The sequence below is a fragment of the Lathyrus oleraceus genome, chromosome 3 (genome assembly GCF_024323335.1).
Source record: "Lathyrus oleraceus cultivar Zhongwan6 chromosome 3, CAAS_Psat_ZW6_1.0, whole genome shotgun sequence".
NCBI classification, from domain to species: Eukaryota; Viridiplantae; Streptophyta; class Magnoliopsida; order Fabales; family Fabaceae; genus Lathyrus; species Lathyrus oleraceus.
The window spans coordinates 274,408,734-274,416,713 of NC_066581.1; the positions used below are offsets into that span (position 1 = coordinate 274,408,734).

Consider the following 7,980-nt stretch of genomic DNA (forward strand, 5'->3'; position numbering starts at 1 on the left):
TGATTCAAACTCTAATCGATTTTAATTCCCAAATGAATGTTAGAGTTGGTATCCAAGTAATTTCAAATGAATTACAGGTTAATTTGTTTTTAATTTGGTTTTTGCTGATTTGTTATTATTAATTAAATTGATATTCAAACTAATGATGGATTATTCCTAAAAAAATCCACATCCATTTCATATCCATTTCACATCCAAATCCATTCAATCATAAAAATTAACCATCGTTCCCATGGAAAGTGGATTAGCTCATAACCTTTAAACAAAGTCCTGGAGATGCAAGGAAAGGCTTATTTTGACTTGCTACGAGAGAAGCTAACTTTTTTTATTCACAATAATGTCATTCTTTACAAAACATAAGTTTGTCCAAGGCATATTTAATTTACAAGAAAAACAGAGATACACATAATCCAAAAACGAGAAAAGTCAAAGAAGGCACTCGTCTGAAGCATGTTCATTCACAGAAGCAGATGACGTTCCTTATTCGCTTTTCCACATCAACTTTGCCGCGATTTCATGATCAATAGCTACGGCGGCACGCTTATGAACTTAGCTTCTCATGTTAAGTAGCAGAATTCAGCATTCATCAGATGGCATTGTAATGCATTTTGAACATTCAATTGCTACGTCAACCACGAATTCGGTACCGCAACAGCATCAACCAAAATTGAGACGCAAAAGTGGATTGAAGGAAAACTAACAAGGCGAATCTGAGGAGCTAATTATACACCTGAACATGACACTTCTGAACTGCCTGCTGATGAAGAGAGATTTGCATACCATTCTAGTTGAAGGATCTGTATAATAGCAGCATGAACTTTCTTGTAAAGTTCTTCAATCCGTCAAGCTCAAACACCTTCTGGTTCATCTTTAATCGAATCCTTCATGTAGGAACTGACATGTCTACCAAGGATACACTTCCTGTGAATTCTGGCATCAGTTTGGTCCTCAGGCTCAAACCGTTTTGTTGTTGCAGCAACCAAACTCCAGTCTCATATTTGCTTCACTACCGCCATTGCCATTCATCTTTATCACTGTAGCACATCTCCTCACCAAATTACCTAACCGTAACCTGCAATATCTCGCTCATCCATATTTCGGTTACAAAAGCCACAACAGCAAAATGGAAAGAACATGACGGCATCGAAAAAACTCACCGTAACTGCCGATAATTGTTTGGTTCCCCACAGCAGAAGCTATAATGGAGTGTTAATTGTTATGCTTCGGTTGACGACAAGGATGTATTGTTAGACAAACACATATCCGATGATGCTTTCGTTGATCTAAAGCAACAAGGTCTGTGAAGTTCCTACAATGGTCTTCGTTGTTATCATCACGGAAGGGTGCTGCATTCGTTATTGTTTCAATCATTGTCGTATATCTCTGGAAAACCAACAAGGTGGCGACTGTTAAACCGTAGGCTACCGGATTAAGTGGACAACTTCAAAAGGCATTTGTGACAGGTGTGCCGAAGCTAAAGAAACAAAGACTTACACCAGCAAACATTGCCAAACCCACATACAACCTGCAGGAATCAACCAAGACGTATCAGTTAACAGAACCACACTGCTAGAAGACTATCCTTGCAAAAGCGCTGTTGCATTGGTTACAAATTTGACAGCATAAACACAGTTTATTACATGGCACCTTTTGCAATCCTGATCATGGTGTTACCTTCTAAACATTTAATGTTGCTGGAAACATTAAGGTTGCAGATACTGTCCTTGCTTCTTGGCTGATATCTAGAAATCCAATTTCTTATATGAATGGGGTCGAATGCGCCATAACTCTCGATGTACATATTATGGTTATGACATGCACATGCTTTCTCCAACAATCGTCCATTCCAGGAACTCCTCGGACGCCTAGGAGCTTGATGGAGGATGATAGTGTGTCTCAACAGTCAGTTAATCATGTATCGCAACCTGATAATGAGCTTAACTTTCTTGATGCCGATAGGTGGTTTGATATAGACAACTTTGAAGATGTTGAGAGGATGATGTTAAATTATACACCCGTCCTTCCTGCATCGTTTGGATCAAGGTCTGAACACGATGGATTTCCGTCTTCTACTTTTAAAGAATCACATCCAACAGGGAGTTCTCATGGTCATCCTCTGGAGGCTACTGCATTGAAAACAAATTAAGGAAGAAAATCAGTTTTTTTACAATGATGCAGAACCTACGAGTAGGGGTTTCAAATGTGGAAATATGCAAAATCCCATGTAATTCAGAAGTCTAGGTTCAGCTAAGAAGATGCAATCGAGAAAGTCAATGACTTAAATCCTGAGATGCTGGATACACAAGCCGACCCTGTGGAACTCCTCCTTTCATCGGCAATGATGCTTAGGCATCTTCGGTTTCCTACATTTGCTGACCAATTGGAAACTGCTGTGAAGCGAGTCATCCTAGAGAGCAAATACCGGAACCAAACCACTCTTGAGTCTTCAATAATTTTTCACTGCAGTAACAAAACCCAGAGTAATCATTCAAAGTGTTAAGATTTCAAGGAAATTCCCAAATTGGAATTGGGACAAAAGCAAAGAAGAAAGCTAAGCACAGATTACCGTTTCCGGAAAATAGCATCAAACAGGACAACTCGGTTCTGAGCACCAAAAAAACACTTCTGGAATTTTTCTTCTTTGAACTTTTGAGTACCGTTTGAAACCCTAAGTTGCAGGGATAAAAGGAAGAGAGCGATTCAGAGAGGAAAGAGGGACGAAAAATTGAGAGAGAGGCGGCCAAACAGAAAACCCTAAATCAAAAGAAATCAATCAAAAGCAAACCTTGTGAAGAGGTGAAAGAGGGAGGTTCGAACCCCATCGTTGCCATCGCCATCACCGGAGGTGAGCTCCTTTTTCTTTTCAGCCACGATTTCTTGCAGAGATTGAGAGCGATTGAGATTGAGAGTTAGACGAGTTTGAGAGTTTGAGTGAGAGTGTTTGAGAGAGAGCATCGCGAGAGGTGGGGAGCGGCCAAGAGTGAAGTTGAGCGGTGGAGAGGGACGAAAAATTGAGAGAGAGGCGGCCAAACAGAAAACCCTAAATCAAAAGAAATCAATCAAAAGCAAACCTTGTGAAGAGGTGAAAGAGGGAGGTTCGAACCCCATCGTTGCCATCGCCATCACCGGAGGTGAGCTCCTTTTTCTTTTCAGCCACGATTTCTTGCAGAGATTGAGAGCGATTGAGATTGAGAGTTAGACGAGTTTGAGAGTTTGAGTGAGAGTGTTTGAGAGAGAGCATCGCAAGAGGTGGGGAGCGGCCAAGAGTGAAGTTGAGCGGTGGAGAGGTGAACGAGCTTTGTGAGAGAGACGATTCCCTTTTTTGTTTTTTCTTTCTTTATTTTCTTTTTCCAATTTAGTATTAAATAGAGTAATTAGTTTTAAAAAGAAACATTATTAAAAAGGGATCCCTTTAATTTTCCTAGGTACAGCCAATTAATATTTTCATTTCCCATTCTCTTTTTGAAGAAACCAACGGCCGGGGGTTGGGATTCATTAGGGAACTCTACAGTTTTTTTTTATTATTTAGTTTTTTTCATTTTTATTTTTTTCTAGTTTATCTTAGTTTATACATTTAAGTTAGCATTAAAACATCAGTTAGTTAGTAAGTGGTCTTGTGGAGGGGAGTGGCTTCTAGATCTTTAGTGTAGTGGGTTCGATACTCCTAGGCGTAGTTTTTCTTTCTTTTAATATTTTCTTTTATATTTATGCTTTATTATTCATATTTCTTTTTTTTATTATTGTTTACTAATATAGATTTGTTTTTTCTTTTAATTTCATCATGCATTCAAAACCATTTTAAAACTATAAAAATCATTTCTTTTCTCGATTCAATATCGAGCCCATTTTCACACCCTTGTAAGTCGACTGCTTTTTAAGCATCGCCGTCAACCTCACATAGCTTACTCTTGGGCTTTCTTACAATGAGCCGGTTCCCTTGCACTTACACTCATGCATTGCATTATTTGTTGTTTGGGCCCGATTTAATTGTTTCATGATTTCGAATCCCCATTTGACAAAATGTATCCCACTCCCCCGATGTGTAATAATTTGTACTATTTTATTTATTTGACTGTTTAGTTAGATACTAACACAAGATTAAAATCCACAATTTCTAAAAAATACAAAAAATATGACTCGATCCAACGTCGAGTATTTTCTCAATAAACGAATCAATTCATTTCTTCCTCCAATTCTATCCCATTTCTTTCAAACTTTCATCAAACGCTTGATTCAACGTCAAGCCATTTTTTATAATAAAAACTCAAAAAATATTAATTCATAATTAAGACCTTTTCAATAAAGATGGAAGTGGAACGTGGTGTATACCACGCACTCCTGAGACTAGGATTCGAGATGTATATCTCGCCAATCCTAGCTCTCGCCATCATCCAAATTCATCCACTTTGTCTTCTCAAACACTCATTCAAATTTCTCAAACGTCCATCAATACTTGATCTAGGTCAAGTCATTTTTACAACAAAACTCAAGATACCTAATTCTTACTTAAACACTTTTTCAATAAAGGTGGAAATGGAACATGGTGTATACCATGCACTCCTGAGGTTAAGATTCGAGACGTATGCCTCGCCAATCTTAACTCTCGCCATCGTCTAAAATTGTCAATGTGGTTTTGTCAAACCTTTTTCTCAATCAAATCTAAGATACTTAAACCTTATTTAACACTTTTTCAATAAAGGTGGAAATGGAACATGGTGTATACCATGCACTCCTGAGGTTAAGATTCGAGACGTATGCCTCGCCAATCTTAACTCTCGCCATCGTCTAAAATTGTCAATGCGGTTTCTTCAAACCCTTTCTCAATCAAATTCCAAAATACTTAATTCCTATCTTAACCTCTTTCAATAAAGATGGAAATGGAACATGGTGTATACCATGCACTCCTGAGGCTAGGATTCGAGATGTATATCTCGCTCATCCAAGTTCTCGCCATCACTCAAAATACATCCAACCAATCAAACTCTTTTCTCGCCGCCGTGCGACTAATCAAAAACCTTTTTCATAAACGAAAGGTATCTTGTCTTAAGTGATACAAAACAATGTTTCGACCACGATTGTTGAGTAGAGATAAATGACGTTTTTCCGAATGTAGATTTATAAATCCGTTCGATGTGTGGTATGCGTCCACTCCTCATCTGTTTTGGGTAAAACAATGTTTTCGTCGATTAATACAGTATAGCCTTCGCTAAAATCGACCAACAAACAAACATTTTTCTACCCAGAACTACGTAAGCCTTGATTTCTCTTTTGAGATACGTAGGAGCAGGATTCGTAAATCTTGTCAGGCCCACTAATAAAAAAACTTAGGTTTAGTCCTTCATTAAAAAATCCAAAAACTTTATCCCCTCTTCTATTCTTTCTTTCCCACCTAATAACTGAAAAGCCTAACATTTCAAACTAACATTAACGCACACAACTGACCTAATGGTTCCCGTTGAGTACAACGGACGTGAGGGGTGCTAATACCTTCCCCTTGCGTAATCGACTCCCGAACCCTGATATTGGTTGCGATGACCATATCTTATCCTTTCTTTTGTCTTGGGTTTTATCGATATTTCCCCTTTCCTTTTTAGGAATAAATAAAGTTCGGTGGCGACTCTGTTCAGTCCATCATTGCGAGCGTGCGATTGCGCTTCGCTTTGAAGTCGTATCCCCATTTTTTTCGAGGTGCGACATGGTGGGATTGGTAAGAGAGACGAGATGCCTCTCCAAAACATCCAAGAGGTCGAAGTATTTGATTGTTGGGGCATTGATTTTGTAGGACCATTCCCACCCTCTTATGGTAACGAGTATATGCTTGTCGCAGTTGATTACGTTTCTAAGTGGGTTGAGGCGATTGCCTCACCTCGGGCGGATGCGAAAACGGTGATAAATTTTTTGAAGATAAACATATTTTCCCGTTTCGGAACCCCCCGAGTGTTGATAAGTGACGGAGGGTCACACTTTTGTAATGCACCGTTGGAAAGCATTTTAAAACATTACGGTGTATCACATAGAGTGGCAACTCCGTATCACCCACAGGCTAATGGGCAAGCCGAGGTCTCTAATCGTGAGATTAAGAGAATTCTCAAAAAAACTGTGTCAAATTCGAAAAAAGAGTGGTCACAAAAATTGGATGAAGCGTTATGGGCATACCGTACCGCCTTTAAAGCTCCAATTGGCCTAACTCCTTTTCAATTGGTGTTTGGTAAAACTTGCCATTTGCCGGTTGAATTGGAGCACAAAGCCTTGTGGGTTCTAAAATTCTTAAATTTTGAAAATGATTTGGCCGGTGAGAAAAGGAAGGTGCAACTGCTTGAGTTGGAGGAGATGCGCAATGCCGCATACCACTCAAGCTGGTTGTACAAAGAGAAGGTAAAAAAAATACCATGACAAAAAGCTCCGAAAGAAAGAATTTGTGCCCGGACAATTGGTCCTCTTGTTCAATTCCAGGTTGAAGTTATTCCCCGGAAAGTTGAAATCAAAATGGTCCGGGCCATTTCGGGTCAAAAAAGTTAAGGAGTACGGAGCTATTGTCATTGAGGACCTGGAAAAGAAGGACATTTGGACCGTTAATGGCCAACGTTTGAAGGTTTATCTTGGCGGTCATGTGGATCGCGAGAGCTGTGTTATTCCGTTGGATGCTCCTCTGTGAGCATCACACCGTCGAGCTTAGCCGACGTTAAACAAGCGCTTGTTGGGAGGCACCCCAACATTGTAAGTATTTCCAGTTTTTCTGTTCTGTTGTAGTGGGATTCCAATTTGTAAAACCTTGCTGAAATGTACCTGGAATGTTGTCTTTGAAAAGGCAAATGCTGTCATGCTCGCTTGATGCTCGCTAGGCGATGCAGTAGCGAGCAGGTTCGCTAGCTGCTCGCTAGGCGAAGCAGCAGCGAGCGCTGCGTGACAGCACTAATTAAAACTCAGCAGGCCATGTATTTTGGGCCCAAAAACATATTTCTTTTTACAAGCTCTGCTCTCACGAACACTCAATCACTCTATCACTTTTTCATCTCACTCAAACTGTAAACCCTAGCATTGCATCCCTAACCTCCTGTGCATTTCAAATTCTACAGATTCAAATCAGGTTTGCCTCTTCTTCATTACTTTCTGTTTCTTTCTATTTCCAAAAATTGCTTGAAATTTCAGAACATGAGACATTTAGGATGAAGTTGTTGGTGTGGGAAACTTTAGGTTTTGCATGTGGGAATTTTAGGTTTGCATGTGGGAATTTTAGGTTGTGTATGTGGTTTGTAATTACATATAGCATAGAACGATTCTTTTCTTGATAGATCCTTTTGTTCTGAAATTGACACCATGAGAGACTTGGGTTTTTGGAAAATTTCACTGAAAATACTGCAGAACCCAAAAACCCGTAAGGTTCGCTAGCAACTCGCTAGGCGAACCAGAAGCGAGAATTCGCTGCCACTTCGCTAGGCGAAGCAGCAGCGAGCATGGCAGTAGTTTAAATTATGTGTTGCTTTCTAATCTGTTTGTGTGTTGTGTTGCTTCCTCTTTATGTTTTGCAGATGGAATCTAGATCCAGCGCTTCAAAGAAGAGAAAGGGAGGGAACACTTCCTGTCCCGTAACAATACAATTTGACACCGACAAGTTTGTCGGCCCGAAGCAAGCCGCAAGGTACATTGCTTTGGAGAAGCGGAAAATTCTACCGGAGAAGAGATTCATCATCAACCCTCAAGGCACGAACAGAGCATTCGCCGGGTTGATTGACACCAAAAAGTGGGATCGGTTAATTTCCCCACTTGAGCATTATGATATCGCAACGGTGCGTGAGTTCTATGTGAAAGCACTGCCGAATGATGACGAGCCATTTACTTGGACATCTAGAGTGGTCGGTCGTCCTGTTGCTTTTGATCGGGATGCTATTAACCGCGTCCTTGGTGAACCGCTCCAACTGGGAGCCGAGGAGAGAGACACCTACCACACAGACTTACGGCTTCACCGGGATATTGATGCAA

The 7,980-nt window shown here is 40.1% G+C and overlaps 1 long non-coding RNA gene across 1 annotated transcript; it reads right to left on the reverse strand.

Moving 5' to 3' along the window:
- Window positions 1-1,246: 1,246 nt before the first annotated feature.
- Window positions 1,247-1,790, reverse strand: LOC127126943 (uncharacterized). The gene is made up of 3 exons (XR_007805154.1): window positions 1,675-1,790; window positions 1,495-1,525; window positions 1,247-1,383 (listed from the first exon to the last, which is right to left on the reverse strand). It is a non-coding gene; the product is annotated as an uncharacterized LOC127126943 (long non-coding RNA).
- Between the last annotated feature and the right edge of the window lie 6,190 nt (window positions 1,791-7,980).